The following is a 14,597-nucleotide window of genomic DNA, read 5'->3' as shown; positions in this document are numbered from 1 at the left end:
TCTGCCAGATAAATAATGACACACACACTGTCCTCTCTTAAAGTTCTTAACATTTATAGTGCAGCTTTTGCAGTTGTTAAATGTAAAAACATACAGAGCAATATCCTTTCTTGTGCGTTACCCTGTGGAACAGATGGTTCAGAACAACAGAGGGCTACTTACTGTAGCACAGTACAGTGTAGGGTTTCTTCAATGCTGGATGGGCCCAAAGGCATCTTATGATCATAGACCATTTGTAATGACTAGTTGTAGTATGAAATCTAGTATTCTTCCATGCATCATTTAGAGGTTGACAACATGTTCCCTTTTTAAAATATTGATATGTGTTAGAATGTAAGCATCATCACTTCAGCATTTGATTATCTTAAGGCTGATAACATTTATCCAACTCTGCCATGTAAACAGTAGGCTATAGGCCACTCAACCCAGTAAATGGCAAATGTGAGCTACAAACAGGAACATCCTGAATGGTTCTTTGGACTTTTGGTGTAACCTGGACATCATATCATCTGTGCTGTATAACAGCCCTGAGTGTTTTCATGATATACATGTCAATAGACTGAAGAAAGTTAGTGGATGGTGTTTATAATAGGGAATGTAACTGACTGACCCTGAACTGGATCCTCTGTGGCATAGTGAGGTCACAGTAAAAGAGACCGACTCCTATATTGTTCTGAACTGGATCCTTTGTGGCATAGTGAGGTCACAGTAAAAGAGACCGAGTCCTATATTGTTCTGAACTGGATCCTCTTTGGCATAATGAGGTCACAGTAAAAGAGACCGAGTCCTATATTGTTCTGACCGACTGCTTGTTCAGGGCCAGAACGACATATTAGTACCTTGTCAGCTCAGGGATTTGAACTTGCAACCTTTCGGTTACTAGTCCAACGCTCTAACCACTAGGCTACCCTGCCGCCCCTTAGTGAGGTCACAGTAACAGCGAGTAACACCTATACTGTTCTAAACTGGATCTTCGATGGCTGCAGAATCTTTAGTGAGATCACAGTAACAAAGCGACTCCTATATTGTTCTGAACTGGATCCTCTGTGACTGTAGCATCTTTAGTGAGATCACAGTAACAGAGCGACTCCTATAAAGTTCTGAACTGGATCCTCTGTGACTGTAGCATCTTTAGTGAGATCACAGTAACAGAGCGACTCCTATAAAGTTCTGAACTGGATCCTCTGTGACTGTAGCATCTTTAGTGAGATCACAGTAACAGAGCGACTCCTATATTGTTCTGAACTGGATCCTCTGTGACTGTAGCATCTTTAGTGAGATCACAGTAACAGAGCGACTCCTATATTGTTCTGAACTGGATCCTCTGTGACTGCAGCATCTTTAGTGAGGTCATAGTAAGAGAGACTCCCATACTGTTCTGAACTGGATCCTCTGTGACTGCAGCATCTTTAGTGAGGTCACAGTAACATAGGGACTCCTATATCATTCTGTCTGTGGGGAAACTAAGTTTGATCTAAAAAAGTTGATCGGTCACTCAAACCATTTTGTACAATCACAAAATAAATCAATAAAACATGTTTTCAATTTAGAAATGGAGTGAAAATATTCATGTGCAGTCTAAACAAACATCTACAGAACAAGTCCCAGTCACGTTTAAGAAAAAGAGTCCAGCATTAGATCCCATGAGTAAAAAAGAGAGTCCAGCATTAGATATATGTGTATGAGGTGGATACTCCTGATATTGTGGATAATCCTTCTGATAAGGCCTGCAGGCCTTTCAAACTGTGAATGAGTCCCAAATGGCACCCTATTCCCTATTTAGTGCACTACATTTGACCAGAGCCTTGTGGACCCAGGTAAAAAGTGCACTATAAAGGGAGTAGGGTGCTATTTGGGACGTAATCAGTGAACCCACAAACATTTGAACCCCAGGAGGAAAAGAAAAACAGCCATATGTTAAGAAATACACAACGTGTTCATTGGAACAGTCCATCCCACTGGAACTCATGTGACTAGTGAGTGTTAAGGCTGGGTCACTGTCTGTGCAGATTAAAGAAAGGAGACAAAGAGAGGAAGACACTATGACTATTGTGATGCCACCAGTATTTTATCCTGGTCCCTCTTCTTCTTTGTTAAATAGTGGACTCGTAGTGTGCCGTGCTGCTGCTGCCCTTAGGAGACGCTTTGAGAAGGACTACTGGCTCCTGCATACTGCTACCACTGGGGCCTGGTTCTGGGGCCACCAGGGCCGGAGCCCCCTCCTCTCCATACCCCTCCTGGTCCTGCGTAGTGGTGGGAGTGGAGGAGTCTGGGTAGATGACCAGGAAGGTGGAGGTGAGGAAGCCCAGGAAGGAGCCTCCAGAGGCCATCATTGGGATGACCCGCACGCTGCCCACCGCGTCCACCACCGTGCTCAGTGCAGACGCCACCAGGATCTGGGCAATGTACACCTGGCACGACAGTATGGCACAGTCGATGCCGAAGCCTCGTCGCGACTTCCCCGGACTGTGGTGGATGTACTGCGGTAGAGACAGAGGGGGGAAGAAATGACCTGTTTTTAACTCATCTCTCACATCAGTCCAAAGATTGGAACTAGGTAATAGTCTAACTCAGTTATCATCACATTGGCCTAGAATGAGCAACATCATATCCATATCAAGTCGTTTTTATTAACAATATGACCCCTTTGAAAGTGTACCGACATCCTTGTTCTCATGCTACTGGCAGCGTCTACTAACTAGGTCTGTTAAGATCTATAGTGAACTAAAGTCATCTACACTGAGTGTACAAAACATTAAGAACACCTGCTCTTTCCATGACATAGACTGACCAGGTGAATCCAGGTGAAAGCTAGGATCCCTTATTGATATTAAATCCACTTCAAACAGTGTAGATGGAGACATGTTGAAGACGAAGGCCATGCAGCCGAAACAGAGAGTTTAAACTTTGTTTTCATTGAACATGCCATACAAAATGGCATTTTAAATAATTATATGAAGAGTGCCTTAACACAATTGAGACATGGCTCAGCTACACTACAGCTATCGGGCGTTCGGCATTGGCTTCACACATTGAGGGAATGTGTCAAGAATGTTCCACCACCGAAAGGACAACCTGCTAATTTTACAACTGTGGGAAACATGGGATTCAACATGTGCCAGCATCCCTGTGGAACACTTGACACCCTGCAAAGTCCATGGTCCGACATATTGAGGCTGTTCTGAGGACAAAGGGGGGGGGCTGTAACTCAATATTAGGGAGGTGTTCCTAATGTTTTGTGCACTCAGTGTATAGTGATCTATGGTGTTCCACAGTGATCCTCACCTCCTTGTTCTCGTGGTACTGGCCCAGCAGAGCATATGGGCAGTAGGAGATACTCATGGAGATGATGCCCATGGTGCTGATCATCACCATGGCAACGTAGACGTTAGGGAAGATCGCCATGACTGCAGTTCCCAGGGAGAAGCTCAGAGTACCCAGGATGTAGATCACCTTAATGCTCAGGTCGTAGTTGTCCAGGTACTTCTGGAGCACAGCTGTCAACAAATACAACATACGCAACATTATTGAGTTGGCACAAATTAGTTGCATTAAGTAGCAAGTACTTAGTACTCACTATACTGGTTGTGAGTCAAGACCTCACTCTTTGGTATACACGTTGCTGTTCATACCATACACGTTGCTGTTCATACCATACACGTTGCTGTTCATACCATACACGTTGCTGTCCATACTGTACACGTTGCTGTCCATACTGTACACGTTGCTGTCCACATTGCTGTCCATACTGTCCACATTGCTGTCCATACTGTCCACATTGCTGTCCACACTGTACACGTTGCTGTCCACATTGCTGTCCATACTGTCCACATTGCTGTCCATACTGTACACGTTGCTGTCCACATTGCTGTCCATACTGTACACGTTGCTGTACACATTGCTGTCCATACTGTACACGTTGCTGTCCACATTGCTGTCCACATTGCTGTCCATACTGTACACGTTGCTGTCCACATTGCTGTCCACATTGCTGTCCATACTGTACACATTGCTGTCCACATTGCTGTCCATACTGTACACGTTGCTGTCCACATTGCTGTCCATACTGTACACGTTGCTGTCCACATTGCTGTCCATACTGTACACGTTGCTGTCCACATTGCTGTCCATACTGTACACATTGCTGTCCATACTGTACACGTTGCTGTCCACATTGCTGTCCATACTGTACACGTTGCTGTCCACATTGCTGTCCATACTGTACACGTTGCTGTCCACATTGCTGTCCATACTGTACACGTTGCTGTCCACATTGCTGTCCATACTGTACACGTTGCTGTCCACATTGCTGTCCATACTGTACACGTTGCTGTCCATTTTGCTGTCCATACTGTACACGTTGCCGTCCACACCGTCCACGTTGCCGTCCACACCGTCCACGTTGCCGTCCACACCGTCCACGTTGCCGTCCACGTTGCCGTCCACACTGTTCACGTTGCTTTCCATAACCGTACAGGTTGCTGTCCATACTGTACACGTTGCTGTACACGTTGCTGCACATCCCGTACACGTTGCTGTACATACTGTACACTTTGCTGTCCACATTGCTGTCCATACTGTACACGTTGCTGTCCACATTGCTGTCCATACTGTACACGTTGCTGTCCACATTGCTGTCCATACTGTACACGTCGCTGTCCACATTGCTGTCCATACTGTACACGTTGCTGTCCATTTTGCTGTTCATACCGTACACGTTGCTGTCCACACAGTACACGTTGCTGTCCACACAGTACACGTTGCTGTCCATAGTGTACACGTTGCTGTCCACATTGCTGTCCATAGTGTACACGTTGCTGTCCACATTGCTGTCCATAGTATACACGTTGCTGTCCACAATGCTGTCCATACTGTACACGTTGCTGTCCACATTGCTGTCCATACTGTACACGTTGCTGTCCACATTGCTGTCCATACTGTACACGTTGCTGTCCATTTTGCTGTCCATACTGTACACGTTGCCGTCCACACCGTCCACGTTGCCGTCCACACCGTCCACGTTGCCGTCCACACCGTCCACGTTGCCGTCCACACTGTTCACGTTGCTTTCCACACTGTGTATTTCTCTAAGGAGTAGGACCTACCTGAGCAGACTGCAGCGGTAGCAGCATAGACAACCAGTCCCCAGCAGCCCATCTGAACCCCTTTATGGTACTTCTGCAGGTTAGTGGAGTTAGCAGGAGCCTAGACAGAGAAAATAGAACACAAGTCCATAAACTCCCAAATCAATTTGCACCACAAAATTGTGCATTTTATCAGATTTAACATTTTGTCCCATTAAAAACATTACATCGGCATTTAAAATAACTTGAGCCCTTGTCAGTAGACCTAGAGATTGAGGGCTCCCTGTCCTGTAGAGGAGAAACAGAGACCTAGTGATTCTGAGGGTTCCCTGTCCTGTAGAGGAGAAACAGAGACCTAGTGATTCTGAGGGTTCCCTGTCCTGTAGAGGAGAAACAGAGACCTAGTGATTCTGAGGGTTCCCTGTCCTGTAGAGGAGAAACAGAGACCTAGTGATTCTGAGGGTTCCCTGTCCTGTAGAGGAGAAACAGAGACCTAGTGTTTCTGAGGGTTCCCTGTCCTGTACAGGAGAAACAGAGACCTAGTGATTCTGAGGGTTCCCTGTCCTGTAGAGGAGAAACAGAGACCTAGTGATTCTGAGGGTATTCTGTCCTGTAGAGGAGAAACAGAGACCTAGTGTTTCTGAGGGTTCCCTGTCCTGTAGAGGAGAAACAGAGACCTAGTGATTCTGAGGGTTCCCTGTCCTGTAGAGGAGTAACAGAGACCTAGTGATTCTGAGGGTTCCCTGTCCTGTAGAGGAGAAACAGAGACCTAGTGATTCTGAGGGTTCCCTGTCCTGTAGAGGAGAAACAGAGACCTAGTGATTCTGAGGGTATTCTGTCCTGTAGAGGAGAAACAGAGACCTAGTGATTCTGAGGGTATTCTGTCCTGTAGAGGAGAAACAGAGACCTAGTGATTCTGAGGGTTCCCTGTCCTGTAGAGGAGAAACAGACCTAGTGATTCTGAGGGTTCCCTGTCCTGTAGAGGAGTAACAGAGACCTAGTGATTCTGAGGGTTCCCTGTCCTGTAGAGGAGAAACAGAGACCTAGTGATTCTGAGGGTTCCCTGTCCTGTAGAGGAGTAACAGAGAATAGGAAAGAAGAGTAGAAAGAGAAGGAAGGAAAACAGGAACAATAGATTATTGAGGAAAGATAGACAAATAAAACAAGAGTCCTCATTCTCTTACTGAAATAAACTACAAACTATAATGAACTACAATATACAATGAATTATAATGGAGGACTGGACAGGTTCTCACTGTGGGGTCTCCAGCATAGATGACCTGTCCCATGAAGTCTGTGTAGAAGACTGCCTCAGCGATGATGGAGAACCAGGTGAGGAGATGACAGACGCAGAGCCTCAGCAGCTGGGGGGGCATCTTCAGCATGGACAGCCACAGCAGCTTGACCGTGGTGCCCCCCTGGTCTCCGTCGTCCCTCTCAGAGTCCCCGCTGGACAGTGTGGTGCTGCTCTGCTGGAGCTCCCTCCTCTGCTGCCGCCGCTGCATGTGCTCGTAGATGTCGTTCATGCTCTGCGAGGTCTTGATGCGGAGGTTGGCGCCGGCCGGATTACCCATGGTGTTTCTGCGGTGGCGGTATCGTGCTGAACCCACGCGGCCATAGTAAGAGAATGTAAATGACGGCTGGCGGTAGAAGGGGAAGCGGCGTGCCCCGGTAGTGGTGCTGGTGTTGGACGGCCTCAGGCCTGGCATACGGCCCTGGCTGTTGGCCCCGCGGGCTGTGTGGTTGGAGGGGACCGCCGGGGCCGCTGAGGCCCCGTTGAGGCACTTGGCTCCCTGGTTGGTCTGGTTGTTGAACAACATGTGCTCCCTGCTGTAGTAGGGGGAGGGGTCCTGGTGGAAGAGGGGCAGCTGGCTGTCTGCCTGAGCCTCAGCCTGGGGGCCTTCCAGGTCCTGGATGCCCCATCCACTGTAGTGTCTCTGAGGGGTGCCAGGGTACAAATCTTGGGGGTAGTCCTGAAAGATGGAGGGCTCAATGTCGGCCAGGAAATGACCGTCCTGGTCCAGGTCTGAGTCCAGCTCGATGGTGGCGTCAGGCATGGCCAGCACCGAGTCGCTCTTACTCCTCACCCTGTCCACGTTGATGAAGAGCTCCCTCTCTGACTGGGCGTCCTCCTCTCCTATAACGTCCAGCTGAGGTACACTACGAGGCCCCACCAAGCCCCCCTTCAGTTTCTCTGAGGAGGACAGGCTGTCAGAGTCAGAGTCTCCCAGAGTGTCACCACGAGCCTCAAAACTCTCCTCCTTGATACTGAACATGTGTAGAATCACAGATATGGTGAAGATGACGGCAGCAAACACAAACAGGATCTGCTCCTGGGACTTGAAGGCCGTGCCCAGGATGGTGCTGGTCCAGTCCAGGCCACCCAGCACGTAGCCAACCGCTCCTCCCAGCCCTGCCAAAACACAATGTCTAAATGTTAGAGCAAGTCACTTTATGAGTTGTTCGGTGCTCCAAATACCAATGATAAAGGAGTTTCCTTATGTGTTTGTTCATTTCCCCAGGGAATCATCACGTGAACAACTGTGACCAATAAAAGTAAAGATTGTATTTGTTTAGAGGGGGTGCCATGTGACCTCACATTCCAAACATGTAGCTCCACCAATCATACACACCGGCTTCAACAACATGAAATCAATTTAAAACTGACTCAAGACATGACTGATAGCTGCTCCCTTTATGGAACATTGAGCAATAATAACCCCCCCCCCAGTTACATAGTGATTCTATAGTGTCCTCTCCCCCCCAGTTACATAGTGATTCTACAGTGTCTTTGGCATTCACCCCCCCAGTTACATAGTGATTCTATAGTGTCTTTGGCATTCACCCCCCAGTTACATAGTGATTCTACAGTGTCTTTGGCATTCACCCCCCCAGTTACATAGTGATTCTATAGTGTCTTTGGCATTCACCCCCCCAGTTACATAGTGATTCTACAGTGTCTTAGTGTCCTCTCCTCCCCAGTTACATAGTGATTCTACAGTGTCTTAGTGTCCTCTCCTCCCCTCCCCCAGTTACATAGTGATTCTACAGGGTCTTAGTGTCCTCCCCTCCCCCAGTTACATAGTGATTCTACAGTGTCTTAGTGTCCTCTCCTCCCCTCCCCCAGTTACATAGTGATTCTACAGTGTCTTAGTGTCCTCTCCTCCCCCAGTTACATAGTGATTCTACAGTGTCTTAGTGTCCTCCCCTCCCCCAGTTACATAGTGATTCTACAGTGTCTTAGTGTCCTCTCCTCCCCAGTTACATAGTGATTCTACAGTGTCTTTGGCATTCACCCCCCAGTTACATAGTGATTCTACAGTGTCTTTGGCATTCACCCCCCAGTTACATAGTGATTCTATAGTGTCTTTGGCATTCACCCCCCAGTTACATAGTGATTCTATAGTGTCTTTGGCATTCACCCCCCAGTTACATAGTGATTCTACAGTGTCTTTGGCATTCACCTCCCCAGTTACATAGTGATTCTATAGTGTCTTTGGCATTCACCCCCCAGTTACATAGTGATTCTATAGTGTCTTTGGCATTCACCCCCCAGTTACATAGTGATTCTACAGTGTCTTTGGCATTCACCCCCCCAGTTACATAGTGATTCTACAGTGTCTTAGTGTCCTCTCCTCCCCAGTTACATAGTGATTCTACAGTGTCCTCTCCTCCCCAGTTACATAGTGATTCTATAGTGTCTTTGGCATTCACCCCCCAGTTACATAGTGATTCTATAGTGTCTTTGGCATTCACCCCCCCAGTTACATAGTGATTCTACAGTGTCTTAGTGTCCTCTCCTCCCCAGTTACATAGTGATTCTACAGTGTCCTCTCCTCCCCAGTTACATAGTGATTCTACAGTGTCTTAGTGTCCTCTCCTCCCCAGTTACATAGTGATTCTACAGTGTCTTAGTGTCCTCTCCTCCCCTCCCCCAGTTACATAGTGATTCTACAGTGTCTTAGTGTCCTCCCCTCCCCAGTTACATAGTGATTCTACAGTGTCTTAGTGTCCTCTCCTCCCCAGTTACATAGTGATTCTACAGTGTCTTAGTGTCCTCCCCTCCCCAGTTACATAGTGATTCTATAGTGTCCTCCCCTCCCCAGTTACATAGTGATTCTACAGTGTCTTAGTGTCCTCCCCTCCCCAGTTACATAGTGATTCTACAGTGTCTTAGTGTCCTCCCCTCCCCAGTTACATAGTGATTCTATAGTGTCTTTGGCATTCACCCCCCAGTTACATAGTGATTCTACAGTGTCTTTGGCATTCACCTCCCCAGTTACATAGTGATTCTACAGTGTCTTAGTGTCCTCCCCTCCCCCAGTTACATAGTGATTCTACAGTGTCTTAGTGTCCTCCCCTCCCCTCCCCCAGTTACATAGTGATTCTACAGTGTCTTAGTGTCCTCCCCTCCCCTCCCCCAGTTACATAGTGATTCTACAGTGTCTTGGTGTCCTCTCCTCCCCTCCCCCAGTTACATAGTGATTCTACAGTGTCTTAGTGTCCTCTCCTCCCCAGTTACATAGAATCACTATAGTGTCTTTGGCATTCACCCCCCAGTTACATAGTGATTCTACAGTGTCTTAGTGTCCTCTCCTCCCCTCCCCCAGTTACATAGTGATTCTACAGTGTCTTAGTGTCCTCTCCTCCCCAGTTACATAGTGATTCTATAGTGTCTTTGGCATTCACCCCCCAGTTACATAGTGATTCTACAGTGTCTTTGGCATTCACCTCCCCAGTTACATAGTGATTCTACAGTGTCTTTGGCATTCACCTCCCCAGTTACATAGTGATTCTATAGTGTCTTTGGCATTCACCCCCCAGTTACATAGTGATTCTATAGTGTCTTTGGCATTCACCTCCCCAGTTACATAGTGATTCTATAGTGTCTTTGGCATTCACCCCCCAGTTACATAGTGATTCTATAGTGTCTTTGGCATTCACCTCCCCAGTTACATAGTGATTCTACAGTGTCTTTGGCATTCACCCCCCAGTTACATAGTGATTCTATAGTGTCCTCCCCTCCCCAGTTACATAGTGATTCTACAGTGTCTTAGTGTCCTCCCCTCCCCAGTTACATAGTGATTCTACAGTGTCTTAGTGTCCTCCCCTCCCCAGTTACATAGTGATTCTATAGTGTCTTTGGCATTCACCCCCCAGTTACATAGTGATTCTACAGTGTCTTTGGCATTCACCTCCCCAGTTACATAGTGATTCTACAGTGTCTTAGTGTCCTCCCCTCCCCCAGTTACATAGTGATTCTACAGTGTCTTAGTGTCCTCCCCTCCCCTCCCCCAGTTACATAGTGATTCTACAGTGTCTTAGTGTCCTCCCCTCCCCTCCCCCAGTTACATAGTGATTCTACAGTGTCTTGGTGTCCTCTCCTCCCCTCCCCCAGTTACATAGTGATTCTACAGTGTCTTAGTGTCCTCTCCTCCCCAGTTACATAGAATCACTATAGTGTCTTTGGCATTCACCCCCCAGTTACATAGTGATTCTACAGTGTCTTAGTGTCCTCTCCTCCCCTCCCCCAGTTACATAGTGATTCTACAGTGTCTTAGTGTCCTCTCCTCCCCAGTTACATAGTGATTCTATAGTGTCTTTGGCATTCACCCCCCAGTTACATAGTGATTCTACAGTGTCTTTGGCATTCACCTCCCCAGTTACATAGTGATTCTACAGTGTCTTTGGCATTCACCTCCCCAGTTACATAGTGATTCTATAGTGTCTTTGGCATTCACCCCCCAGTTACATAGTGATTCTATAGTGTCTTTGGCATTCACCTCCCCAGTTACATAGTGATTCTACAGTGTCTTTGGCATTCACCCCCCAGTTACATAGTGATTCTACCGTGTCTTAGTGTCCTCCCCTTCCCAGTTACATAGTGATTCTACAGTGTCTTAGTGTCCTCCCCTCCCCAGTTACATAGTGATTCTACAGTGTATTTGGCATTCACCTCCCCAGTTACATAGTGATTCTACAGTGTCTTAGTGTCCTCTCCTCCCCAGTTACATAGTGATTCTACAGTGTCTTAGTGTCCTCTCCTCCCCAGTTACATAGAATCACTATAGTGTCTTTGGCATTCACCCCCCAGTTACATAGTGATTCTACAGTGTCTTAGTGTCCTCTCCTCCCCTCCCCCAGTTACATAGTGATTCTACAGTGTCTTAGTGTCCTCTCCTCCCCAGTTACATAGTGATTCTATAGTGTCTTTGGCATTCACCCCCCAGTTACATAGTGATTCTACAGTGTCTTTGGCATTCACCTCCCCAGTTACATAGTGATTCTACAGTGTCTTTGGCATTCACCCTCCCCAGTTACATAGTGATTCTATAGTGTCTTTGGCATTCACCCCCCAGTTACATAGTGATTCTATAGTGTCTTTGGCATTCACCTCCCCAGTTACATAGTGATTCTATAGTGTCTTTGGCATCACCCCCCAGTACATAGTGATTCTATAGTGTCTTTGGCATTCACCTCCCCAGTTACATAGTGATTCTACAGTGTCTTTGGCATTCACCCCCCCAGTTACATAGTGATTCTACCGTGTCTTAGTGTCCTCCCCTTCCCAGTTACATAGTGATTCTACAGTGTCTTAGTGTCCTCCCCCTCCCCAGTTACATAGTGATTCTACAGTGTATTTGGCATTCACCTCCCCAGTTACATAGTGATTCTACAGTGTCTTAGTGTCCTCTCCTCCCCAGTTACATAGTGATTCTACAGTGTCTTAGTGTCCTCTCCTCCCCAGTTACATAGTGATTCTACAGTGTCTTAGTGTCCTCTCCTCCCCAGTTACATAGTGATTCTACAGTGTCTTAGTGTCCTCCCTCCCCAGTTACATAGTGATTCTACAGTGTCTTAGTGTCCTCTCCTCCCCAGTTACATAGTGATTCTACAGTGTCTTAGTGTCCTCTCCTCCCCAGTTACATAGTGATTCTATAGTGTCTTTGGCATTCACCCCCCAGTTACATAGTGATTCTACAGTGTCTTTGGCATTCACCTCCCCAGTTACATAGTGATTCTATAGTGTCTTTGGCATTCACCCCCCAGTTACATAGTGATTCTATAGTGTCTTTGGCATTCACCCCCCAGTTACATAGTGATTCTACAGTGTTCTTTGGCATTCACCTCCCCAGTTACATAGTGATTCTATAGTGTCTTTGGCATTCACCCCCCAGTTACATAGTGGATTCTATAGTGTCTTTGGCATTCACCCCCCAGTTACATAGTGATTCTACAGTGTCTTAGTGTCCTCTCCTCCCCAGTTACATAGTGATTCTACAGTGTCTTAGTGTCCTCTCCTCCCCCAGTTACATAGTGATTCTACAGTGTCTTAGTGTCCTCCCCTCCCCCAGTTACATAGTGATTCTACAGTGTCTTAGTGTCCTCTCCTCCCCAGTTACATAGTGATTCTACAGTGTCTTAGTGTCCTCTCCTCCCCAGTTACATAGTGATTCTACAGTGTCTTAGTGTCCTCTCCTCCCCAGTTACATAGTGATTCTACAGTGTCTTAGTGTCCTCTCCTCCCCAGTTACATAGTGATTCTACAGTGTCTTAGTGTCCTCCCCCTCCCCCAGTTACATAGTGATTCTACAGTGTCTTAGTGTCCTCTCCTCCCCAGTTACATAGTGATTCTACAGTGTCTTAGTGTCCTCTCCTCCCCAGTTACATAGTGATTCTACAGTGTCTTAGTGTCCTCTCCTCCCCTCCTCTCTTCCCCTCCCCTCCTCCCCTCCTCTCCTCCCCTCCTCTCTTCCCCCTCCCCTCCCCTCCTCCCCTCCTCTCCTCTCCTCCCGTCCTCTCCTCCCCTCTCCTCCCGTCCTCTCCTCCCCTCTCCTCCCCCCCTCCTCTCCTCCCCTCTCCTCTCCTCCCCCCTCCTCTCCTCCCGTCCTCTCCTCCTGTCCTCTCCTCCCTTCTCCTCCAGTCCTCTCCGTCCCCTTCCCCTCCTCCCCTCCCCTCTTCCCCTCCCCTCCTCCCCTCTCCTCTCCTCTCCTCCCCTCCTCTCCTCTCCTCCCGTCCTCTCCTCCCTTCCTCTCCTCCCTTCTCCTCCCGTCCTCTCCTCCCTTCTCCTCCCGTCCTCTCCCTGCCTCCTCCTCAAAACATCAGATGAAAGTGCAGAAAGACAACAGGATATGAGGAGAAGAAATGTGCTTGTAGGGTTCTTAAATCCTCTTCTTGCTTCCCCCCGACTGTTGAGGAGTGGTGAGGAGGAGGACACAAGGAATCAAGGACAGACTATTGAGAAGGAGCCAATACAACTAGGGCAGCATCGTGTACCTGCAGAGAAAGCATGTATGTTGAGGGCCATGTCCTGCTCCTCTGTGTCGGCTACATCCAACAGGTAGGCTCTGATAGGCCCATCTGAGGCGTCTGCACTGAAGTCCAGTAGAACCACGCCAGCACCGTCAGCACTATCCCAATGGGCTGACTGCTGGGAACGTCCCCGAGGGCTAATCCTAGAGCACATCGAATAATAATAAGGCATTCTATTTATTTAATATAGCGCTTTCATTAAAGAATAATGTAACAATACAGAAAACATGAGCATCTAAGGGAGTTTCACATTTCCAATACAAGATGATTAAATAGTGCCTATTCCCTTTATAATGCACTACTTTTGACCACAACCCACAGGACTCTATGGCTCTGGTCTAAAGTAGTGAACTTTATAAGGAATAGGGTTCCATTTGGAACTCAGACAGTACCTCCCACTCACCTAGGAGGGACCCATTGAGGAAGAGAGAAACTCCCAGTAACACCCCCACACAGAGTGCCAGGATGAAGGGTCTCCTGCGGCCCCCATTTCAGGGTGCAGCGGTCGCTGGCTGAGCCAATGAGAGGGGTGAGGATCAGGCCCAGGATGGGACTCAGAAACCACGTCAGGCTGTAGTACTGCTCTGGAAGTCCTGAAAACAACAAAACACACAGGAAAAACACCTTCAATCAATATGCTTCAGGCTTTGACCACAGAGAGACTGATCACGGATTAAATCCTATTAGCATTCATCAAATATTACTTTGTCAAAGTTCAACTATTACACAATCTTTTGCCGCAGCCTAAAGGGCGTTCTTTACAGAACCACAGCCATCAAAGCTTTTAGTCAACAATGCTGAATCACATTCCAGTCATTACATAGTCACTAGCAGGTTTGGTGAGGCATAGATCAAATCTGGCCGTGTCAGGTGAGGTGAAAGGAGGTTTGTGGGTAGCTGGAACCATCTCAATGTACCACGCTCCACTCTGATGTACTGTGGACCTCGGCGTGGAACAAGGCTGTTTTACTGAGCTTTATAATGAGCGCTATGCTGCTGATGCTCTACTTCAACAGGCCTACACATTAAACAACAATCCCTGTACATCTCCCACTAGAATACGTGTTAGAGATCGTCACTAGAAGGAAACAAGTGGACTTGTTTCTACAAGCCGGTTGTTCATTAACCTGGATAAGAGCCCTCACGCAAGACACAACCTGCTGCAAGAACTATGGAAACAAGCTGACAATCTTCATCTCT

At 47.5% G+C, this 14,597-nt stretch overlaps 1 pseudogene; it reads right to left on the bottom strand.

Annotated features, from left to right (window-relative positions):
• Window positions 1-32: 32 nt before the first annotated feature.
• Window positions 33-14,021, bottom strand: LOC109900201 (solute carrier family 45 member 4-like; annotated as a pseudogene).
• Between the last annotated feature and the right edge of the window lie 576 nt (window positions 14,022-14,597).

This window comes from Oncorhynchus kisutch, unplaced genomic scaffold (genome assembly GCF_002021735.2).
Source record: "Oncorhynchus kisutch isolate 150728-3 unplaced genomic scaffold, Okis_V2 scaffold1336, whole genome shotgun sequence".
Taxonomy (NCBI): Eukaryota; Metazoa; Chordata; class Actinopteri; order Salmoniformes; family Salmonidae; genus Oncorhynchus; species Oncorhynchus kisutch.
This window is presented reverse-complemented; position numbering and strand designations above follow the sequence as displayed.